This window comes from Myodes glareolus, chromosome 12 (assembly GCF_982192425.1).
Source record: "Myodes glareolus chromosome 12, mMyoGla1.1, whole genome shotgun sequence".
Taxonomy (NCBI): Eukaryota; Metazoa; Chordata; class Mammalia; order Rodentia; family Cricetidae; genus Myodes; species Myodes glareolus.
In genome coordinates, this window is record NC_142037.1 from 61,568,470 (window position 1) to 61,594,156 (window position 25,687).

The following is a 25,687-nucleotide window of genomic DNA, read 5'->3' on the forward strand; positions in this document are numbered from 1 at the left end:
ATGATACAAAGTCATCCCAAAGTATTTTTTTTTCAGAAATTACTCAGCTAATCATAACTTGGGAAGACAAAAGTATAATTATTTATATCCTATCTTAAACTTGGGTGTTTCATAGATTCATGGGGGAGTTAATGGGGGGAAGCAGAGAAAGACAGTCTTGTAATTCTAGCCTGTGCCTGTCTGTTGGAACCCTTCATTTCCTGCCATACTCAGTGCCCAATGCTCTGTTCCCAGACATTTAAAAAAGTTAATGCCATAAGGAATTTTGCTTCCTTAGCAACTAGACTAATTTTATATATATATATATATATATATATATGTGTGTGTGTGTGTGTGTGTGTGTGTGTGTGTGTGTGTGTGTAATATCTGTTATTTTTCTCATTCGTGTGACAAAGGTGATTTAAGGAAGAGTTTATTTTTGCTCAGAGGCATGGTGTCGGGAGTATGAGGTCATTGATCGCATTGCATGGTCAGGAAGTAGAGAAAGAGGAATGACAGTGTTCTGCTTGTTTTTACATTTTTATTTTCTCTGGCACTCCAACCCATGGTATAGTGCCACCCTACTTAGTCTGGGATCTTGCCACTTCAGTTAAAGCTCCTTGGAAACACCCTCACAGACATGCCCAGACATTTGTCTCCCAAGTTATTCTAACTCCTGTCAACTTGACAATCAATTACACATCACACGAACTTAATGTTGCTATTCCTTTTAGAAATGTTAGCAGAAATGAACAAAAACGTCATTGTGTAGAAATGATGAGAGGAATCAGATTGCCCTGTGTTTATGAATGAGTGCAAAGAAACTGGGTATAGAATGAACTCCCAACAAGTTTGTCCAGGAAGGAATTGATAGAAAATGGGAGCTAAACCACAAAACCAAGAGACTACTGTGCTAATTATCAGAAGGTCTTAACAGGTCCTACATAACAGTGTAGAAACTATTAAAAAAACCTTAATTTAGAGAAGAAGGAATGGGTAGTTTGCATCTTTACTCTGCAGAGAAAAGAAGAACAAATTTAAAGTGGTACAAAGGCAATCAAGTTGCAAAAGGGTTCAAGGAGGAATTCATTGGATGACTCTCGCTCTCCCATTTAATTAGGAGACTAGATAATCTGTAGAAAGAAAGCACTAAAATATTTTATTCCTACTATTAAGCAAGCATCACACTTTCACTAACTTTATTTTATAATTTTTAGAAAACTCATTGGCATTTTGATGTATGACAAGAAACAGCTTACTCAAACTTCTCTTCACTAAAAATAGGCTATTATGGGCACATGGAATGAATGCAATTCAACTAAAGATTAATCATATACTTATACCAATAGTATGAAGAAAATATCACTTTAGAAGTCAAGGTTACAGACAAAGATTCCTGCATCTAAGTTGAAACTATGCCCATATCAAAAGTGGGATACTCCTAAGGTCGTTCAAGTAATTTTAATGATCATGATAGTAGCTAATATGTTTTAAAATCACATAAGAAGTTTCCTTTGGAAAGATAAAATCATTAATATTTTTAAGAGACAAAATAAACCAGCAACTAATTTTGAATGACAATGACAATAGATTATGATAATATCACGCACTAGCATAAATCTTTGGGCATATGAAAAGGCAAGGCGTCTTAGCACGTGGTCATATGCTCATCGTAACTGTGAAATATTATAATTCTACTGTCTTTTCTTTCTATGAAAGTTAGTTCCTTCAGGAAGTCGTAATGAATAATAAAACTGTCTTGATTCTTCCCTCTGCATTCACGTTCTCTGTCATGTTATTAATGATTAATAATGACTGCATTGAACAACCATTTCTTCTTCTCCAGACAAATGTAGCATTTGAACATAGGACTTTTATTGTTTAGTTTTAAAGGAGTTACAAAGATACTCTGAACATACAGATCAACTGAAATACAAAGAAAAAAATGTCACCCAATAGCTCCATTTGATTTTTAAGTTCACTTATTAAAACATCTGGGCTTCAGTAAGTCTTTTCATCATACGTTAGAACAAGTAGCATACTTTTTGCATGTATTACATTGTATCCATTGATATTTTTACATTTTAAAATGGGTGGATTGAACTTACAGCTAAGCTTGAATAATAATACATAATACTAGTTCAAGAATATTTTATCTGAATAAAGAATGCAATTCACAATTTTAAAAATCTTGTGGAAACACTTCTCAACACATTTACAAGGAGGGTATCCTTCGACCAAGGTCTAAAAATGCCTGCAAAAGCCACATAATAACATTGACATTCTGCGGCTTTTTAACAGCATAGCGCATCATATAACAATTAGATGTGAATACTACAAACTGAATTTAATATTAAGCTGTCTTTAAAATCCCACTTTGTGGCAAGTCTTCAAATGCTTAAGGCACAGCAGGAGGTTAACTCCATCTTCAAATATTAAGCCAAACCTTTTTTAACCCTGTCTTACTGAAAGCAAGCTCCCTTTTGAGAGAGAATATTCAACCACCAAAGGAGAAAATTGGACTCCCTAACTATCATTCATACAAGTTCAGTTTCCACAATAAAAAGATAGAAGATAGAACACAATTGATAGTTCCATTATATATGTAGATAATAAATGATAGATGTTATACTTTAGAATTTACATTATAAATTATAGACAGAAGACAGATAATTTGGTTTTGAGTTCAGTAAAGAAATGTATATGCATTGTTATGATTTAACTCACGATTTGATCTTAAAGCGATAACTGAACACTCTTTGCCATGCTTACATACTATGTTTCATCTACACAAGTTCCTTAAAGGTTTTAACTTCTTTATATTCATCAAGGATCCCCAATATTTGCTCACGCAATTTTTCTTTACAATATGTTGCAAATATAATAATGCTTAATATGAAATATCCTCAGAGTAGATTTATCTAATAACCTATACCCCTGCCATACATTCATCTAACAAGGGAGCTGCTATCAAACTATGTATTCCATGTGTTTTAAATTTTCCATAGTCTACAAAGTGATGTGACGATATTCAATTCACAATTTCAGCTGAGGAAATAGAGCAATCTAACATCTGCCTCTATGCACCTGTGAGGGGCAAACTGCCTCATGCTGACTGGTAACCTCAGGTGGGCAGTACCACCACTCTTCCACATCAGTTAAGTCCCTTGTGAAGCCGTTGATCTCTTCTGGAATTGCTCTAAGAAACCCAAAGACCAAGAAGTTTAAAATAAATAGGTCATTTGCATATTCAAAAATGCAATAAAAAACAGAATAGCATGAACTATTTCTGTCTCCTATAAAAGTCATCCCTAATTTATTTGAGCCCTGGAAACAGTACTAATAGAATATTGGTAGCCTTCGAAATAGTCATCTTTTTCTTTTGCTGGTTCTGCTGATCCCTCCCTATTTTTAATTTTTTTGTCACATATAAATGTCAAGTGTAGGGCCAGTAGAAGAAATTGTTGTTAAGTAGATGTTTATTTTCAGGCATTTATAATAAGATGATCAGTTTTATTTCTCAAAACCAAAGAGCCCAATGATAGATAACAAGAACTCACTCCTAACTTATCAGCGGCAGATGCACTCTATACAAAGTTATTTGCTTTCTCTGTTTTATGGGCATTGCCACTCTCCTTAAAATTGAGTCTATAAATAATATATAAGTGCAAATCTATCAGATGGTGTATGTTTACTTGTAAAATGCTAATAATTCAAGATTTATATCTTGCATTTTAGCCAAGAGAATCTGATTAAATCATAGGGCTACTGAATACAATTTTTCAATTCTATGGATTTTTGCTAAAAAATTAAAATGATAGAGATGAAACAGATTTGCTGGTAAAGTGAAATGTCATGGTATAAATGTGAAATTGGTTTCAGGAGAATAATAGACACAATTGCCAGTTCTAGCAAAGCTGGCTATAACATGAGGCCGGTCCCTCTTCAAAAATTTCCAGTTTCCTTATTCTGAAATTAAGGTATCAATCAAATCTTCCTCACGGGGTAGAACTAAACACTAGACTTGATATTTGATAAACTACAGAAAGGAATTTCCATATAGTGTTGAACATTCCTCATGAAAGCTGATAGATAAAGCATGGAGAAATCAAACATTTTCAACATCTGCCAAGGTAGAGGCAGAACAAGTTCAATTACCATGGCAACCATCAAATCTCAACTTCTCTGCCTGCACAAGAACAAACTTGAGAGAAGGGACTAGCAATGCCCTTCATGGGAGAGGCGAAATGCTTGCATCCTTTCCTCTGGAAGTGTAGGAATCAGGTTTCTGTCACTGTGACAAAAATACCTGTGAAAATATTTTTTTAAACGTGTGTGTATATAGGTGATCACAGAGGCCAGATGAGGTTATTGGGTTTTATAAACCTGAAGCTGCAGGTAGTCATGAACTAACTAATGTAGGTGTGAGAAACTGAACTTGGATCCTCTGCATAAGCAACAAGTACTTAACCATTCAGTTACTCTTAACAAGTAAGTACTCGTGACCATTCAGCCATCTCTCAGGTACCAAGAGAATCAGTTTAACAGAAGAAACTCTTGAAAGTTTCAGCACATTGTCAATTGTCCTACTGTCAGAGGGACTGTGGCAAGGCATCATGTTATCGTAGTAACAAATGACAGAGGAAACTGTTCAACTTACGATAACCAGGAATCAAAGACAGAAAGGAAGAGGTGAGGTCCCTCAAACCCTTCAAGGCTAGACCGCAGTAACCTATGACTTCCTATTAGGTCTTACCTATCAAAATTTTCATGACATCCAAACGATAACATGCTGGGGACTAATTTTCTAACATATCAGCCTTTGGTAAGACAGGTATGATGTTGCTGTTTGTTCTTTATGCTTTACTCTCTAGACTTCACCCAGCCCTCATATAAATCATGCATGGAGTCGTATTCTTATTTATAAACTCATTGCCTTAGCTTGGCTTGTTTCTTGACTGATTTTCTTAAATTAACCTGACTGTCTTTTGCTTTGGGGCTTTTTCCTTTTCTCACTTCTGTATATCTTCCTTTCACTCTTAGTCCATGGCTGGCTGTGTAGCTCAATGGTTGGCCCCTGGTATCCTGTTCTGCTTGTTGTTCTCTTGCTTTTTCTTTCTCTTCCCAGATTTTATTCCTCCACTTTATTCTCTCTGCCTGCCTTTCCCAACTATCCTTTCTCCTGCCATGCTATTGGTCATTCAGCTCTTTATGACACCGCCAGGTGTTTTAGATAGACAAAGAATCACAGCCTCACAGAATTAGACAAATGCAACATGAACAAGAGCAGCACACCTGTAGAAGTATTCTACAACAGTATCCTCTAATCTAAAGCTTGTTGGAAGGGTGGGATAGTTCCCAGTAAGTCATACTGAAGAAAGCTACAAGAAAATCATTTAATAAAGGCATGGCTCCCTACAAACCTGGGGTAACTCTCACCAAGCAAGTGGAGCGCCTGTATGACAAGAATTTCAAGTTTTTGAAGAAAGAAATATAAGATATCAGAAAATGGAAAGATCTTGCATGCTCAGAGATCAGTAGGATTAACATGGAGAAAAAGGAAAACTTACCAAAAGCAATCTACAGATTCAACACAATCCTCATCAAAATTCCAAAACAATTCTTTACAGACCTTGAAAAAACAATATTCAACTCTATATGGGATAAAAACGGGAAAGCTAAAGCAATTCTGCACAAGAAAAGAATAGTCATAGGTATCACCATCCCTGATCTCAAACTCTACCATGGAACTATGGCATTGGCATAAAAGCAAGCTGTTAGATCAATAGAACCAAATTGAAGACCAAGACATAAATCCACCTATGGATGTTTGACTTTTGACAAAGAAGCCAAAATTATACAATGGGGAAAAGCATCTTCAAAAAATAGTGCTGGCATAACTGGATATTTGCAGGTAGAAGAATGAAAATAGATATCTATCACCCTGCACAAAACTCAAGTCCAAATGGACTGAAGACCTCAACATAAAACCAGTTACACTAAACCTGATAGAAGAGAAATTGGGGAATAATTTTGAATGCATTGGCACAAGAGACAACCTTCTGAACAGAACCCCAGTAGCAGACACTAAGACTGATAATAAACGGTACTTCATGAAACTTAAAGTGATCTCTAAGGCAAAGGACACTGCCAATAGTACAAAACTACAGCCTACAGATTGGGAAAAGATCTTCACCAATTCTATATCTGACAGAAGGTTGATCTCCAAAATATATAAAGAACTCAAGAAACTAGATAGCAAAATACCAAATAATCCAATTAAAAATGGGGTACAAGACTAAACAGAGAATTCTCAACAGAAAAAAACTCAAATGGCAAAGAAACATATTTTTAAAAATATTCAATATCCTTACCCATCTGGGAAATGCAAATCCAAATTAAGTTGAAATTTCAACTATACCCCTCAGAATCACTAAGATCAAAACCACAAATGTCAGCTCATGTTGGAGATAATGTGGAAGCAATCCTTCATTCCTGGTGGGAATGCAACTTGTACAGCCACTTTGGAAGTCAATATTGGAGTTTCTCAGAAAATTGGGAATCAATCTACCTCAAGACCCAGTGATACCAAGTTCCTGGGAATATACCCAAAAGATGCTGAATCACACCACAAGGCACTTGCTCAACTATGTTGATAGTAGCTTTACTTGTAATAGCCAGAACCTGGAAACGACCTAGATGTCCCAAAAACAAATAATGGATAAAGAAAATGTGATACATTTACACAATGGAGTATTACTCAGCTGTTAAAAATAATGACATCAGAAATTTTGAAGGCAGATAAATGGAATTAGGAAAGAAATCATCCTGAGTGTGGTAATCGAGATCCAGGGGAAAAAAACATGGCATATACTCACTCATAAGTGGTTGGTAAAGTAAAAGAATAGCCAGGCTACAATCCAGAGACCTAGACAGGTCAGGTAACAAGGAGGGAAACTCATGAATTTTCTGGAAAGTAGAAATACAAGAGATCTCCTGGATGGACTGGGGGCAGGCGGGGAGGGGAATTTAAGAGACTGGGTTGAGGGAGTGAGTGGAGTGAGAATACTGAAAGAGATAACTGGAAGAGGGAAGTTTTTCAGAGTCCAGTAAAAACCTGATGCACCCTGCTCCCCTTCCTATCTCTCCCCTCCCCCTCAACCGTCTCCCAAGGTTCCCATGCAGAAAAAATGTAGAGCTCAAAAAAAAATCAATATGAGGGGGGGGCGATTTCCAGGTTTGGGCCATGACAAATAACGCTGCTATGGGCATAGTTAAGCACATGTCTTTGTGGCACGATTGAGCATCCTTTGGATATATACCCAAAAGTGGTATTACTGGGTCTTGAGGAAGGTTGTTTCCTAATTTTCTGAGGAATCTACACACTGACATCCAAAGGGGCTGTACCAGCTCGCATTTCCACCAGCAATGCAGGAGTGTTCCCTTTACCCCACAAACTCTGCAGAATAAGTTGTTTGCATTTCTTTGATGACTAAGGGTGTTGAACATTTCCTTAAGTATCTTATAGATTCCTCTGTTGAGAGTTCTCTGTTTAGGTCTGTACTCCATTTTTTGTTGGATTATTTGTTCTTTTGATGCTCTTTGACCAAAGAATGGATAAGGAAAATGCGGAGTACAATGGAGCCCTACAGAGCAGAAAAAAAAATAATGACATCTTTGATTTTGCAGACAAATGGATGGATCTAGAAAACATCATTTTGAGTGAGATAATCCAGACCCAGAAAGACAATTATCATATGTACTCAGTCATAAGTGGTTTTTAAACATAAAACAAAGAAAACTGACCCTCAAATCACAATCCCAGAGAACCTAGACAACTAGACAACAATGAGGACCCTAAAAGAGACATACATCTAATAGACATTAGACATAGATCTAATCTACATGAATAGTAGAAAAAGACAAGATCTCCTGAGTAAATTGGAAACATGAGGACCTTGGGAGAGGGTTGAAGGGAAGGGAAGAGGCAGGGATGGGAGCAGAGAAAAATGACAAGCTTAATAAAAATAAAAATAAAAAGGAGGGAACCTTGATACAAGGGAAACTCCCACAAATCTTCAAGGATGATCTTAGCTAAGATTCCTTGCAATAGCGGATATGTAGGCTGAACTGGCCATCTCCTGTGAACAGATTGGTGACTACCCCAGTTGTCATCACAGAGCCTTCATCTAATAACTGATGGAAACAGATGAAGAGACCCACAGCCAAACAGTAGGCAAAGCTCAGGGAATACTGCTAAAGAGAGGGAGGAAGGATTGAAGGAATCAGAGGGAACAAAGATATCACATGATAACCCACAAAAACAACAAGTCTGCCTTATAGGAATTCACAGAGTCTGATTCAACAATCAGGAAGCCTGCATGGAACTGACCCAGACCCTCTACATATATGTGAGAGTTGTGTAGATTGGTCTATTTATGGGACTCCTATCAATGGGAGCAGGGGCTGTCCCTGATGATTTGTCTGTCTCCTATGAACATATTCTTCATACTTGTCTTTCCCAGCCTTAATAAAAGGGGAGGTCCTTGCTCTTACTGGAACTTGATATGCCATGCTTTGTTGACACCCTTGGGAGGCTTGCCCCTTTCTGAACTGAAGCAGAGAAGGAGCAGATTGAGGAGGGATAAAGGAGGGGGAGGAAGAAAGAGAGGGAGATTGCATTCTGTGTGTAAAATAAACAAATTAATTAGATAAAAAAATATTAACCACAAAAAATAAAATACAGAAAGAAAACACATGGGAATCAAATAGAGTTATAAGACATCTATGGAGGATTCTGGGCCAAAAAGAAGTATTCCTGATGTGGGCTTCCCCTCTGTATACTGTGAATATGTTTTATTACCATTGGTTAATAAAGAAGCTTTTTAGGCCTATGGCAGGGTAAAATATATGTAGGCGGGAAAACTAAACTGAATGCAGGGAGAAAGAAGGTGGAGTCAGGGAGACACCATGAGGCTACTGAAGGAGAAGAATGCCAGAAACTTACAAGTAAGCCACAGTCTTGTGGCAATAACAGTTTAATAAGAATTGGTTAATTTAAGATATAAGAGCTAGTTAGAAATAAAACTGAGCCATTGACCAAACAGTCTTGTAATTAATATAAATTCTATGTGATTCTATTCGGGTCTGAGTGGCTGGGAAACAATGCACAGTCTCCATTTACATATTCCTCATGTGGGTTGGGAGCTTAGATTTCTAGTTCCATAAAATGGAAGGCAGCCTGTTTCTCCTGGGTGAAACTTCAAATGCAGGGTGAGAATAGTAAACTGATTGTGAGAAAAATCCAAACAGTATACTGTGTTAACAGAAACTAGCAAGACAAATGAAACCAAATGGTAACATGGGTAAAACCATACGACAATAAAATGTTCAAGAATTCTAGGTGATAAGCAACAGCACGTTGAAAATGTTGAAGTACTAAGAGAAGGAAATTTAAATTTACAAAGGTATTCAGAGAAGAAAAGATATCAGTCACCTCCCAGGGACAGTTACGTGGTACTTGTCTAAACAAGTCCTTACTAGTGTAAAGATCTTTACTAGAGTAAAGATGTACTCAGTTATAACTATTTGATTTTTAATACAAATCAGACATTTTGATAGGTGATTTATTTATGGGACAGCATTCAAATTTTATAAACTTCTTTGAATAGATAAGGAAACAGTTGAAAAATATTTTAAAGTCCATGATCACATAATTATTAAACATGAAGCTGAGAAAGAATGTGATCTGAATAAAAATCCATGCCCTTCACCAGTGTATGTCATGTCTACTAATTTTTGTCCTTCATGTTCCAAAATAAATATCACTTGGGATCAGACCAGCTTTACTACACAGTGACCTTCCTGTCTTGCTTCAAGCTAATGCTTGTACCTGAACAATCACTGCTATTTCTTTATGCTTTGTAATTTTTAACCAATATTCAAAGCTCATTGTCACCCTTATAATTCTCTCAAAAGGAAATGAATGCAATTTGTATATATAGCGACTACACAAGCATATTAGAAAAAATATATTTAGTTGATTAAATAAAAATTAAACTTTTAAAATCATTTGCCTTTTTATTAATTTTTCTCTTTCACCATTCTAAATCTTTCCTTTGCTTTGCTGCAATGCGATTTTGAAGTTTCCGACAATCTCTGGTGTTTGCCACCTAACACTTTTGTGTTTAATTGCTTTCATGAACATGGTCTTTTGTTTGCATCAAATTTCCTGAATACTTCGTGCACATTTGGGAAAATGTTACAGACAAAGTCACAATTTATGAAAGAGCAGTGCACCCTGGAACAAAAGAGCACATAGATTTTAACTACTTAACTAAAACAATCCATGAATACAGGACACAATGCCAAGATAACCTTTGTAGTTAAGTTTCCAACAATTACTTTTTTCCCATTACTTATTGTGATGAAATGTTGAGAGAAGATAGATCCTATTTAAGTTTTTAACAGTTTTGTTTTTCATGAATGTGATTCACTATCTGGATTGTCAAATGCAAAGGAGCACATCATCAATCAACATCCATACATCTATTTTTATTTCTCCCAACTTTAAAATGGGAGGTTTTATAGTAGAAAACCCAGCACCTATATTCAACTAACATATTATCCTTGTAACATCTTGACTTACTTCCAAAACCTCAAACAACTTCTTGACATCAACTAAATTGATAGAGAACTATTGTATCTCTTTCAAAATTGGTTTATATTTTGTTAAGTTTTCATACAAGTGCATATTATATATTGAATGTACTCCCTCCATTTTACCTCTTCCCTCCCAGTTCTCATCTTCCCTACTGCCTTTGGCCTGTGCATCCCTAGACAGTTTCATTTCTATTTTTATTCTCACACATGTTCATGATATTGTATATATAAATATATAAAATATAAAATATAAGAACCTCAAATGAGACCAAAGATATGATATTTATCTCTCTGAGACTGGCTTGATTTGCTTTATACAATTGTCCCCTCTTTGATGACAGAGTGTATATACTTGTAGTATAAATATAGCCCTGTCTGAGCCCCATGGGTAGCGTATACATGAATGTCAGATTGGAGAAGGGCTGCAAAGCAGTGTGAATGTCACATGTTTCAGAGCTTTCTTTTCTTGTGTGTGTGTGTGTGTGTGTGTGTATGTGTGTACATGTGTGCATATGAAGATACAGTTTTTAACAAAAACCTTTCTGTTTTCTCCATTGTGACATTAGGTAAACCCCATGACATAAAATCTCAAAATGACAACCACCCTGAGTACATCAGTGAGTTTTTAAAGTTTCTTTCTTTTTGCATTTTTTATTGACTTTTATCCCCATGCTCCCAATTTACTCAGGAGATCTTGTCTTTTTCTACTGTTTCTATCACCCCTGGGAGAAGAGAAGCAGTCATTAAAAGTCTCCAAACCAAAAGTACTCAGAGCCAGAAGGATTTAGTGCAGAATTTTACCAGACTTTCAAAAAGGAAATTAAGTCCAATACTCCTCAAATTATTTCACAAAACAAAAACAGAAGGGGCATTGCTGAACTCATTTTATAGGGCCGCTATTACTCTGAATACTCAAACCACCTAAAAAAAAAAAAAAAAAGAAAAGAAGGAGAATTACAGACCAACTTCCCTCATGAACATAGATGCAAAAATACTCAATAAAATACTTGCAAACTAAATCCAAGAACACATAAAAAAGATCATCCACCGTTATTAAGTAGACTTAATCTGAGAAAACCTGGGTTGGTTCAATATATGAAAAGCAGTAGGGGCTGGAGGAATGACTCAGTGGTTAATAGCATTGCCTGCTCTTCCAAAAGTCCTGAGTTCAATTCCCAGCAACCACATGGTGGCTCACAACCATCTGTAATGAGGTCTGGTGCCCTCTTCTGGACTGCAGACATACACACAGACAGAATATTGTATACATAATAAATAAATAAATGTTTTTTTAAAAAAAGAAAAGCAGTAAATGTAATCAACTGGTGTGGGAAGTCTTTCTGTATATGTGTTGCTTTTATTGGTTAATGAAAAAAGAAGCTGTTTAGGCCTATTACAGGGCAGAACAGACCAAGGTGGGAATTCCAAGCAGAAATAGAGGAGAAAGTAGGTGGAGCCAATGAGATGCCATGTAGCTGCCAAAGGAGAAAGATGCCTGTGGGAGCATGCTGGAAAATTGCTGGCAGGCCACAATCTCACGGTCATACACAGATTAATAGAAATGAGTTGATTTAATATGTAAGTGCTAGCTGGAAATATGCTTAAGCTATTGGCCAAACAGTTTTTTAATTAATAGAGTTTCTGTGCAATTATTTCTGGTCTGGACAGCTAGGAACAAACAAGCTGCCTCCATCCACAATCCACCATACAAATAAACTGAAAGAAAAAAACTACACGATCATCTTAATATATTCAGAAAAGGCCTTTGACAAAAATCCAACATTTCTTCATGGGAAAAGTCTTAGAGAGATTTGGGATAAAAAGGACATACCTCAACATAATAGAGGCAATTTATACCAAGCCTCTCACCATCATCAATTAAACGGAGAGAAACTCAAAGCAATTTCACTACTCAGAAACAAGACAAAGTTGTTCACTCTCTCCACATCTATTCAACATACTGCTTGAATTTAACCTAGAGCAGTAAGACAACTGAAAGAGATTAAGGGGATACAAAGTGGAGAGGACGAAGTCAAAGTATTTTTATTTGCAGATGATAGGTAATATACATAAATGACTCTAAAAATTCCACAAGAGAACTCCTACAGTTGACAAACACTTTCATCAAAGTAGTTGGATACAAAATTAATTCACAAGAAATCATAGCCCTCCTGCATTCAAATGACAAGCAGACTGTAAAGAAAATTATGAAATCAATACATTTCACAATAGCCTCAAATAATATAAAATACCTTGGGTAACTCTAAACAAAGACGCCAAAGACTTATGTGATAAAATCTTTAGCTTTTTGAAGAAAGAAATTAAAGAAGACATTAGAATATTGAAAAACATTTTATGCTCATGAATCGGTAGGATTAACATAGTAAAAGTGGCCATCTTACTAAAACAATATTGAGATTCGATGAAATTCCTACCAAAATTCCAACATAATCCTTTACAGATCTTGAAAGTATAATTCTCAGCTTCGTATGGAAAGACAAAAAACCCAGGATAGCTAAAACAATCCTGAACAATAAGAGAAATTTTAAGACAAGTTTTGTTCAAGAAACAACGTACCTAGTGAATTGTTTACTTCATTTCTGTATGCAACAAAGCTTTATTTCCAGATATATTCCAACATATTTCATTAATTTTCTCACTAAAATATATCTTTAATTCATAATTTACAGCTAGGTTTATCTTTTGACTACTCAAGCCTTAATCACAGGATATCTGAATCACATGAAAGGAAAGTGAGTCAGTGAACCCTTTTACAATAATTGTGGTGTACAAAGCACTGTCCATTCGTATAATCTCAATTATCATTAATTTATAATTTTATTTACCATTTCACTTGTCCCATGAAAAAATAAACAGAGGCTGCAAATGGTAACAAAATCCATATCTCTTTCTCTTCTCTATCACATGTTCTCCCGTCATGTTGTATTTCCTAGATTCTCTTGTAGTTGTTTGTGGGAAAGCTGAAAAGATTTTGTAAAGTGAGTCTGGGAAGAAATGTTGAATACAGACTCACTTGGGTCAGAAGACATGGTGGTTGTTTCATCCGGATATACTTTCCTTTGCTCACAAGAACTCAGACTGAGAAGCTGTGCAATTTCTAACATATATGTGATGGTGTCACCCGATGCCAAGTCTTTACTGGTCTTGAGTGGTCATGTGAACCAAAAGTGCCTTCATGCCTCTGCATTTACCTAATTGTCATAAAAATCAAACTGAAAATACTATGTCAGAATAGTTTTCTTTTTATTATACTTATTTATTCTGTTCACTTGTCTGCATGTGTGCAAGAATGCCCATGCCACAGTGAGCTTGAAGTTCAGAGGTAGGCATCAGCTCTTGTCTTCCATCACCATATTCCCAGGAATCAACCCCTGGTGGCTCAGCTTGGAAGCAAGCACCTTTCTCACTGACCTGACTTAAGAGCAGTTTTCTTAATTCCAATAACTAGGTTCTATTCTAAAGACGCAAGTAGATTTCACCACATCTTCCAAAAGCAGAAAATAATGACCAGTGAGTTTATGTAAGCGGTCATGAGTGGCATAGTGTAACACTTAACACTTGGGGGGTAGAGGCAGGAAATTATCAATGTAAGGCTAACCTGGAATGCAAAATGTCTCAAATACAAAACACAAGAAAGGAACGAAAGAAAGAGGGAGGGAGGGAGGGAGGGAGGGAGGGAGGGAGGGAGGGAGGGAGGGAGGGAAGGAAGAAGGAAGGAAGGAAGGAAGGAAGGAAGGAAGGAAGGAAGGAAGGAAGGAAGGAAGGAAGACACATACACAAAAGGAAAAACAAACTAAACTAAACACTTTCTCTGGTTATCATGTTCGTGGAAAATGGCTCATTGCAGTAGCTCATTGCGTCATTGTATAGATATGTATTGCTGATATTCCTGTTTTTTTTTAATTTTGCACATCAACCTTATCTTTGAAGTTTAAACATTATGAAGAGGGAAAAAAACAAATAGTTACATCAAAATAAAATGTTAAGCAGAATATATTGAATTACAATACAAAAATATTAATTTGTTAAATATCACTACAAGTACTTTACTCATTTATTATTAATATATTAATAAAACCTACTTCAAGTGTTGAAAACTGAGAATCAGAGGAGTAATTCATACAATTACATTTGTAGTACAGTGTCAGCTCACACATGATGTGATTCCAAAGCTGAACACCTCTCTACTCTGTCATTACACCTCTCAAAGAACACGGAGATGTACTGTGCATGTATGTTCTACTAATTTGTTTCTTACAACATGAGGAATTTACTTCCAATCCACATCCAAAAATATACTTCCATTCAACTTTGCTTAACCTTTTTACCTAAAGGATGACTTTGTGAATCAGTATAGATTATAACTTGAAAGCAGCAACGATGGAAATGTCCTACTTCTAAGTGTACTTCTTAGTTGTGAAGTTATAGTTATTAATCTTTTTATTTAATAAAAGAATTAGAAAATCAAGGATAAACAAGAAAATGCATTTTGTCACACTTAGATGATGTAGGAGAAGACACTGCACAAACATCTGAGCACCAAGGTCTATATTAATGTCTGCAACAGTAAGAGCTACTTTGTATAACTACTGTGTAGGCATGTCTGTTTCATTGTCATAGCTCAAGGTGCAGTTGTGGCCCCTCCTTCATGGACCTCGTCAAAGAAGAAAAGGCAAACGTAATGCCTGTGTCTGAATGGATTGGCTTTACACTATAGTTTAATAAAAGGCAAAGAAACTAGGACATAAAGATAATAGCAACATCCAAAAAAAAGAAAGCAAAGCCCTTAGTTAGCTATCCATGTATGTCTTCTTTCAGATGTGCATTACTAAGGACCATTTTGCTGAGAGGTTAACAGGCGGGTTCAGGATTCAGCCTCCCTGACCTTGACACCCATTCATTAGAAGTATTCACTTTACTTCTTCCTGGGTAAGATAAGGTTGCATGAGATTTTAATCAGCTGATGCTGAAACAAAACCCTGAATTGTGCTGGCATGGAGCAAGTACTAAGCAAATAGGAGTTGCTCTGATCATGGGCAGACCTCTTTAGTGCGCTCTGTAAGTTACCTTATTTGTGGTCTCTAGTCCCTCCAATTCAGGTGGGGCACAGATAAAAATCTTACCTAAGAACAAACCTATATTTAGATTTTTCTTTTATTATTTAAATTAAGAAATTATTTAAATTATCCCTTTTCACCTCCAAGTTAAGAAAAAAACTGAGCTCTTTAAAAAAAAAATAATCTTCTCCCTTAAAGTGGCATTTCATTATTCTGAAAGGAGGTATGTTCTATTCTAGTCATGAATGGTATCGGAAGAGTTTTCTCAAGAATTGAACAATTGAAATAGTTTAAAATTCCCTGAGCTATGCTTCACACTGCAGTTACATTCGAAATGCACACGACTGCTCATTTGCTGGCATCAGCGAGACATAGAATATATCCATCTAACCAGGGCGGATGGGCTCCTGAACCTGTCTGTAGTCAGACTCCAGACCTAATTACTATTAGACGAGAAGGACACAGGGCAGAGTAGCATCTCACACCATACCAGGGAGATGAATCTGCAATCCCCTGAGAGGAACAGACAACAGGATACACAACCTGGTTTCTTTAACAAATATATAACAAGACAAAACAAGCAGGGAGGGAAGAGATGTAGATTAAAAGATATTGGAAATACACATCAGTTGTTCATAATGTTGACACTTATTTTGGACTCTGATAAAAAATGTATTACAAAATATCACTTATAAGACAAATAGAAACCTAAATAGCATCTGGATATTTGATAATATTAATATTTTACTGAATTTTTAAAACTATCATCAGGGTAATGCATTATATTAAATGACGGATCCTTTTAACTTGTTTTATACTAAGATCAACATGAATGAGTTTATACGATTATGTAATTAGTTTAAATAAAATATGTGCCAGGAGAAAAGTACTGAGTAAAAATGAAACCAGACTGGCTATGTAATGCTAATTGTATAAACTGGAGGGCAAATGGTTAGGAGCTCAATGTACTCTTTTGTTTATTTTTATTCATGTTTGAAATCTTCTAGAATAAATTTGTTTTTCAAAGAGAGAATTTACAATTTTATTACAATGCAACATCATGACTATGCATAAGCTACTTATTTTAACTTAAGAGGATTCTCTTGTTTCATTAATTTAGGATTTTAGAGCGTGTGAGACTAACCAATCGAAACATTCTATGCCGATGTTTCACAGGCTACAAATCTAGGGCGCCATGTTTTCTGGTTTACCTTCATTTTCCTGGGTGATAACTACGGAATGGAATCTGGAACATTTAGATACATATCTATCAATAGAAACTCTCCACAAACAATGCAATACATCTAGATGGGTACTAAAGTATACTTCATGTCAATTATGCTTTTTCAATAATATATTGAATATATTTATTGAAAATGAGAAAAAGTTGTTTTAAAGTCATCAGTAGTTGAAGATATCAGTTATTAAAATTTTTGAAAAGAAATCAACTAAAGGTGACATTTAATGCAAACAGTCAGAAGTGATTTCCATGAAGGATCTTGAAAGATTTCTTAAAAGTAAAAAATAGACTCATGATAAGGGGAAAAGAGAGAACGTTTTATCTTAAGTTATTGTTTAGAATACAAAGTTTTATACACGGCAAGCAAAACACAATGTAAATTTGTTGAAGCTTTTAACTCTGCAGTTAAATCTGAGAGAATTTCGAAGTTTCATTATTAGCAGACATATACAAATCTTTTGAACATGCTCTTTATTGGTTTCTTAGTATTAGTGTTAAGAAATCACTGAAACTGTATTCCAACAGTAAATGATTGCTTGTATAACCCTATAATCATAGCATTTGGAAGGCTGATACAGGAGGATCAGGGTTGGAAAACCAGGATAAACTACCTCTTTCTGTCTCTCTCATATATATGTATATTTGGGTAGGTGATGTGGAATTTCTCTCTGTATGCTGTGAATATGATTGGTTAATAAATAAGGAAACTGACTTGGCCTGATAGGATAGAGTAGAGCTAGGTGGGGAAAACTAAACTGAATGCTCGGAGAGAGGACACAGAGTCAGGAAGAAACCATGGAGCCACCACCGGAAACAGACATGCTGAAACCTTGCCGGTAGGCCACAGGCCTCATAGCAAAATATAAAATAACAGAAATGTATTAATTCTAGATGTAAGAGTTAGTTAACAATATGCTTAAGTGATTGGCCAAACAGTGATTTAAATAATATAGTTTCTGTGTGATTATTTCAGGTCTGAGCTGCCAGGTGGCTGGAAAACAGGCAAGAAGTCTCCTACAATAGGTAGGTGAAAAACTGAAATGCATTTCTCAGAGTTAAAGTTTGAGTATCAACAAGTCTGTGTCCCCTTATGGAAATCTAAGGGAGTATTAGAATTCTTTTCTTTTCCAGGTAAGAGACAACTAGCTTTCTTTGGCTTGTGAATCCTTTACTTTTCCTAAACCAACAACAGGTAGCTGAGTCTGTTTCACATGGCATCACTCGGACAACCCTGTAACTTCCCTCATACACATATTAGGGACTTGTTATTATGTTCAGCACATCTGGATGACCCAGGGTAATCCTATTATAAGGCACATTGATTACTAGCCTTCTTTTCCTCTACTATCTCTATTGTTATTTGTCCTATAACCTACCATAAGTTGGAGATAACCAATTCCTTGAGGAGCCTCTTTGATGCCCATCTTCCTCTTGAAGTTGCTTGTGCTGCCAGGAGCAGATATGTCTCACTGCTAAAGAAAGTCCTAAGTTCTTAAACATTTTAAATGGCATATTCTAAACGTCTCTAAAAGATTTGAATACCTATCTAACTGAAATATATCTCTATATATCTAGAAAATCTAACATGAATACAAGCTTGACTATTATAGGTGAGTATTAATTTATGTTTCTTAATTATACATTATATTTTTAAATGAGCTAAACAGACACAATACCTTAATTAAGATCAGAGCTACATATACATATAATAAAATCGACCTTAAATTTGTGTCAATAAACCAAGATTCATACCAATGCAAATCTCTGTAGCATATCCCCTTTTAAATGTAAACAAACACTTATAAATAATATTTGGGAATATGGGCATAGTTTCTCCAAACTTCTTCCTACTGTTTATTGGGTGCAGTGTTTTCTTTGTGGAGGTGTTCACAGCAACCTTTCAGGGGGTCTTGTCCCATAAACCACATTGATCTGGAAGCAATCCACAGGTTCTCATCTTCTGTGAAAACAAAAGAACCTTTTATCCAAAGCAACATATCCTTTGACCCAAATTTGTGAGTCATGATACCTTAATAATATACATGTTGGTTTAGCTTAGCAGCCTATACAATGAAATGTCTCTCTGTACTTAGTTCCTTCATAGTCAAAAAATTCAAAGAAAACACAATAATATGCACAAACCAGACTCTCTGTGTATTCTCCGTCTTTATGTGGCTTTTCTTACTCTATTACTTTTTAAAATTTATTTTATACTCCTTTAATCTATGACTGTCTGTATTCTATCTTATTAAAGACTTTACCCTTTTTAAACCATTTACTTTATTTTCAACTCTCTATTTCTATCTTTTTCTTTCTTTTTTTTTGGTTTTTTTTTAGACAGGGTTTTGCTGTAGTTTTAAAGCCTGTCCTGGAACTAGCCCTTATAGACCAGGCTGGTCTTGAACTCATAGAGATCCCCTGCCTCTGCCTCCCAAGTGCTGGGACTAAAGGCGTGCACCACCACTGCCCAGTCATACTCCATACTCTTTTTCTTCTCTCTCCCAAGCCTATGTACATTTATCCAACACTGTAACCCATTTCTAGGTCCTTTTTACCTGGATTTGTCTTGGTTGCATATCCATAATTATTTTGTGTCCAGAAACACTTCTTAAAATGCTAAGCACTTAAGAATATAAGCTGTAACATTACTAGGTCAAATATAGTACTTTATGCTTGCTGTGCCCATTCCAACATGGTAGAGCTGCTCATTGCTTCTGAGAGTCAAAAACAGTCCATGCCACCATTAAGCAAGTGCAGTAATCTGCTCACAAACCCCAACCAAATGCTTGGTCTCCCTAAGAAGCCACAGGTCGTGTTGGCAGCATGTCCCAGAAAGCCTGTATTTCAAAAAAGTGTTGCTTTTTTTCTGCTGCTGCTGAGTCAGAAAAACTTCTCTTAAAGGAGCTGTGGCATGCTGTCAGCAAACAGCAAGAAACTGGGTTAAACTCTGTATTTATTTTTCTAGAATTCCTTTTTAAGCTCTCTCAGGTTTTATATGGATTTATTTGGCCACATGGGCACCAATCTGTTGGGGGAGAGAGCTGCTTGTTGTTCCCTGCTGCTTTTCCCTGAAATAATCACACAGAAACTATATTAATTAAATTACTGTTTAGCCAATTATCTCTAGCTTCTTATTGACTAACTCCTACATACTAATTTAACCCATCTCCATTAATCTGTGTATCACCATGAGGTCGTGGCATACCAGCAAAGTTTCAGCAAGTTTGTCTCCGGTGGCTCCAACTCCATAACTTCTCTCTCTCTGTCTTCCTTCTCCCAGTATTCAGTCCCCGCCTACCTAAGTTCTGTCCTGTCAACAGGCCAAGGCAGTTTCTTTATTCATTAACCAATAAAAGCAACACATAGACAGAAGGATCTCCCACACCACAGGGCAGAATAGAGATAGGTGGGGAAAACTAACCTGAAAGCTGGGAGGAAGAAGGCTGAGTCAGGAGAAACCATGTAGTTCTGCCAGAGACAGACACCAGATGAAACCTTGCCTGCAAGCCACAGTCATGTTGTGATACACAGATTAATAGAAATGGGTTAAATTAAGATGTAAGAGCTAGCCAATAGAAGAAACTAGAACTAATAGGCCAAGCAGTGATTTAACTAATACAGTTTTTGTGTGGTTATTTTGAGTCTGAGAAGCCCAGAAACAACAATCAACCTCCTACAACACACTGCATACAATAAGATGTCTTTTAAAAAGGGATGGAGAATTTCCCATTAGTCCTCCAGATGAAAAGACCAATGTTTTATACGGCGGCATACTTTAGAATTTTTTTTAAGACAGCTCTATGCAAAATCATAAACTATTAAGACATCATCTGAAAATTATCTTGATAACTAAACCAAGAACATACACCCACTCCAGCCTTCCTTCTTACTTGAACAACGGTGATTTTTCCATACCTCATTTCTGTTCTAATTCAACAGTCATGGCAGCTTTCTAAAGCAGCATTTCTCAACCTGTGGGTCGCAATATCTTTGGCGTAGAATGACCCTTCCACGGAAGTCGCCCAAGACCCTTGGAAACTACATATATTTACATTACAATTCACAACAGTAGCAAAATTATGAAGTGGCAATGAAAATTTTATGGTTGGGGGGTCACCACAACATGAAGAACCATATTAAAGGCTCGTAGCTTTAGGCAGGTTGACTATTCTAAACTATAGTTCCTGTGTGAAAGTAGCAGTGGTGATCTAAATAAGCATTTGGATTTCGGTGGTAGCTCCTACAGGCCGTGTGATGTTGTACAGTAGAGAATCACATCATATGTGGAGCTGACCTCACCTTAGGTTCAGGAGGAGTGAGACACAAAGTCATCTAATGGATAATTCACTAAAATTAATCTGATTTAACATCCGTTCTTGGCACCATCAATCCTAGCCAGCCACCACAGTGCTCCAACAAGCTTGGCTTGTTTTCTTGTTTGTTTTACTAAATCTATCACATTAACTCTCAAAATACACTTGTTTGTTTACAATTCTGGTAGCTGGCGAATAAAGCTACAAGTCTCTATCTGTACAGAACGAACCATGCGCCACCCCAAGGCTTTCTTTCAGTCCTTGTATTTTCCCATTTCAGTTTCCCATCTCATCCTATATGCAACAATAATAACAACAAAAATAAATGATAGGGATCACTCACTTTCGCACCCAATATGCAAAACATTATATCCTCTTCACTGTCTATGTATTTTAAGATAGTTGTTCAGCTTTTCAGAATGACTCCATCCTCTTCCTGTGGGAGGAAAACAAGGGCCACAAAGGCTAATGAGCTGGGAGTTGGTGGCACACGCCTTTAATCCCAGCTGGGAGTTGGAGGCAGGTCATTATCTGTGAGTTCGAGGCCAGCCTGGTCTACAAGAGCTAGTTCCAGGACAGGCTCCAAAACTACAGAGAAACCCTGTCTTGAAAAAAAAAAAAGGCCAATGACTTAGTTTAGCGAAGGTCATGGAGCCAGTGCATATTTGATTTAAGATTCAAAAGATATCTGCTGTGCCAGTGTAAGCCATGCCACTGACAACCGATGCCTTTTATCAGCCAGGCCATAGCAACAGTTTTTCTGAAGTTCACTGAATTGGTTCCTTTTTGCCTAGTCTCATGGCTTTGAATCCCTTACCAGACTCTCATCACCTTTTATTTAGATTCCTGCAATTGCATCTCAACAGGATTCCAGAGTTCCAGTATTTCAGCCCTTAAAAGTCAGATTAAACACCTTTGATCAGGCCCACCTCCTGCTCAGAACCTCCATTTGCACAACCATGCCCAGAGGTGGGTTTTTCAACAGGCTGATCACAGACCTCTGCCAGATGGATCCTGAAACCACATCACCACATTCCTTGCCGGCTTCCTGCTCTCCAAGGCTGTGCCTCACGCATTTGAACTGCACAGGGAGGGCTGCCACGCCAGTCACTTACTTACATTTCAAATGCCCCAGATTAAAGAGAATATAAATGATTAGAAAGTTTCAGCAGCCGCCCCCCCCCGCCCCCCAACACCACAGTCCATTCATTAGGGGAAGCTGGCGAGAAACCACACAGACTGAAACACCAAAGCCTGCCTGCAAACTCCTAATTCTTCCCTTGATCCTTGTAGATTTCTGACAGAACGTGCCTTTTATCAAAATATCTGATACTTTCTCAGTTTCTTTCTTCGACAAATACCCCAAATACCAGACTGCCCAATTTGAAAGGCAGCTCACAGAAGTCTAGCTCACAGAACACTCCGCTGAATGCAGATAAAATGACTAGCTCCTTATTTAAGAGTCCCGATCTGGCCCTGCCTCTGAGTTAGCCTGATTTTCCAGCATTTCTGTATTCCTGCTGACTCCAGGCACCCTTGGCTACTTCTTCACCAGCCTGCAGGATCCACATCTGCCTATCTTACTACCTACCCTTTCACACCTCTTTGGCCTGGTGTGTCTTTCGCATTATTCCTTATTCCCACAAATATAAAACAGTTTTTTCTGCTAAATGAAAGCTATAAAACAGGAGCGGAAGCCTCCAGTAAACTATGAGCTGTCTGTCCAAATAACCTCTCAGAATAAATACTGTCTTGAGTCTATTACTATCATCATAGGTGTCTCCGTGTTTCCTATCACAATAAAGACTATAAATGAACACTGTCCAGGAACATCACCCACTAAGCATAGGCCGAGAACCCCATTCATGAGCATAATCACAGTCTGAAGATCATGGAATTGAGAAAAGTCTTCTAGAACATCACTCAATCCTGTCACCTTATATTCACCTGGCGAGTACAATTCTTTGTGTAAATAGTTATATATGTCAGTTTATGTGTGTTTCACGCCTTAGCCTAAAACCCTCAGATGTGGGGAGAAAAAAATATTCCTTACATGTCTTTGTACTTTCTGATAGGAGAATTTTATTTCATGATATGACTCGATATTCCTGAATTTGTATATTAAACGTAACTTAATAAAGATAGACAGTTCCCACACTTAAATGTGAAAATAGGCAAGAGAGAAAGCAAGCATAAAAATGCATGTCCTCAAAAATAAAGCTAAGAGGAAAAATACAGAGGAGGAAGCATGTAAAAAGGATCAAAGAAGTAAACTTTTTAATTTGTTGATCTTTTTTTATATTCTTTAAATTTTACCTCAGTGAAATCACAGAGTACAGCAGCAGGAACACGGCTTTAGAAAAGCCCAAGTTGAGTGCAGAAGCTGGAAGAACAAGTTTTCAAAGATGAAGTCTTTTGTGACAGTTGAAACTTTAACAAAGCCACAGACTAAAAATTCTACAAACAATTATCTATAATTTTGCCTAAACTGCTCATTTTAAACAAATAGTTGCTATTCTCAGGTGAATTAATTAGGAACTATATTTATTTTCTTTGGATGCACAACTGTAGTCAAGTCGTGCGTAAAGTTTATTAAACCTTGATAATTTTGTTCCACAATGTTTCAGATGCCATATTCAATCCAAATACTCGTATACCAAAAATATCTACCTCTACTCCAAGAATTAGGTCCCTAAAAGGGACAGAGTTGTATTTTGACTGTTCAAAGTTTTGTTAAATAAACACTAAAGAGTTTGATTATCAAATTTATTGTTATAGAATAAAAGTATTTTAAAAGCTGAGAGTTTAAAATACTAACTATAGATCTGCTGCTTTGACTGCCATACTAATTACCATAGTAATTACCGTACTAGGTAATTCCAGTACCTAGCAGGTTAATGCAAAAAGGTTGTGAGTTCAAGGACAGACTGGAATCAGAAACAAAAACCTATTTGCAGAACAAAACAAAATTTGCCATACAGCTAGAGACATGGTATCCACAGAATCTAAGTATGGGATGGGAGCTCCCCTCTCCCTGAGCTATGATCTGAGAAGTTCAAGAGTGCAGGCTGTGTCACCGAGACAAATGAGAAAATATGGCACCCCCTGTGGCCAAAGAGCAGATTGCCAAGGACATCTCCTGGAGGATAGGCTGTGATGTTTTGTGGGTGTTCTTATTAACTTAGCTTCCATTCTGTTCATTTTTGCAATGGTCCAACTCTGTGGTCTTATGTTTGTTTTGCTTAGACATTTCTAATGCCATAAAACAAGATCAGGCATAATGGTCTCACCTGACTTGAGTTTCTATACCAACATATATCAATATCCAAAATATTTTCTTATCTGTTTTTAAGTTCAAATCTGATCATCATTATGGCAAAAAGAAGCAGTTTTTCAACTAGTTTTATTAATTCTTTGAATACATTGAACATATTCAAACTCTTGAACTCTAATCCTCTCCTTTCCTCCCGCTCAACCTTCTTACCCTTTCCCACACAATTTTGAGATTGCGTCCTTTTCTTTCTTTTTCTCTACTGAGTTTGTCATTTGTTTTTCCCAGCTGGCTTTAGGATCAAGGTCAGTTCTGAGGTGTGGTCATCCTTCCAGGAGCCATGTAATATAAGAAATAATAAATAAACCCAACTCTCTATCTCCCAGAAGCTCCTCATTTGGTGGTGTGATTATAAGCCCACCTTCTCCCATCTATTCTTGAACTTTGTCTGAAAATAGCTCATACATGTATCTGCCCAGCTCTGGCTGGAAAACATTGTTTCTTGAAGTTATCCACCACCTCTGGTTTTTCGATCTTTCCACCCACTCTTCCACAAAGATCCCTGAGCCGTGGGTAAGATTTGAACCTCTGGTTTAGGGCTGATCACTCCAATCTTTTTTCTCTGCGTGCTGACAACTTGAGAGGATGTTTGTATTGCAAAGAGAAGATTCTTTGATAAGATATTTTTAGCAGTTCTATTTGAAAATTTAATTCATTTCACCTATATTTGCCTTGCCTCGTATTGTGTTAGTGAGTAGCCTATGGATGAACAGTCTATTAATTTTATTAATTGCATTAATTAATGGTATTAATTGTCAAGTGGGAGAAAACAGATTAAGTGCAAGTTATCAGCGAACAATCTGGGAATCTCTCCTTGGACCTGGCAACCCCTCTAGAATCAAGTCTCTTGCAAACCCTAAAATGGCTCCCTTAGTTGAGATATTTACTTCCCTGCTCCCATATCCATCCTTCCTCCATCCCACCCATCCCATTCCCCCAAGCTATCCTGAATCCTCCCCCTCTCCCTTCTCTCTACCCATCTCCCCTTACATTCACCCCCCCACTCCCTCCCCGTGCACCCAAGTTTGCCTGGCAATCTTGTCTACTTCCAATATCCAGGAGGATAACTATATGATTTTCTTCA